A 619-nucleotide genomic window follows, 5' to 3' on the forward strand; every position below is an offset into this window, starting at 1 on the left:
GGAGCCCGGAAGTGGAGCTGCGCGTGCGCTTGTGCCGCGGCAGGCCTGGAGGGGGCAGGGAAGGGACGTGGGAAAATGACTTGGCGTCACTTGTGATGTCGCTCCTCCACCTGGCTCTCTAGGTTGTGGCAGGCCTCAGGATCAGTGAGGCGAGCTGGTTGGTGCCGGCTGCGCTTGGGTCCTTCCTTCGCGTTCTTTTTCGCTGAAGATGGGAGATTCTTTTATCCTGCTTGCTTGTTTAATGGTCGCCCTTACTGTCTCTATCCTGAATGATCACCGAGCAGCCACCAAAACTCAGGTCCCAAACTATGCAGTTACTTTCTTCTCGTGCACAGATGGAACAGGGCCAGTCGGCTGGCGAGCACAGCATGCTTCAGGTTCCTGTGAAGGTTTATAAAGAAATGAAAAAGTTTCATTTGAAGGGCGCCAGGAGTAACCTCCCAGAGAAGGGGAACTTGAAATCTTTTGATGTCCAATACTTATCAAGTTATTTTCAGATTTTAGGAAAGTGCCTAGATGAAACCTAAAAACCCAAATTTAATGTGAAATTAACCAAACGTAGTTTGTGTGTGAAGAGCACATCTCAACAGCTTTCATGAAGTGCTCGAAAGTCTGGGAA

This window comes from Panthera uncia (assembly GCF_023721935.1).
Source record: "Panthera uncia isolate 11264 chromosome C1 unlocalized genomic scaffold, Puncia_PCG_1.0 HiC_scaffold_3, whole genome shotgun sequence".
NCBI classification, from domain to species: Eukaryota; Metazoa; Chordata; class Mammalia; order Carnivora; family Felidae; genus Panthera; species Panthera uncia.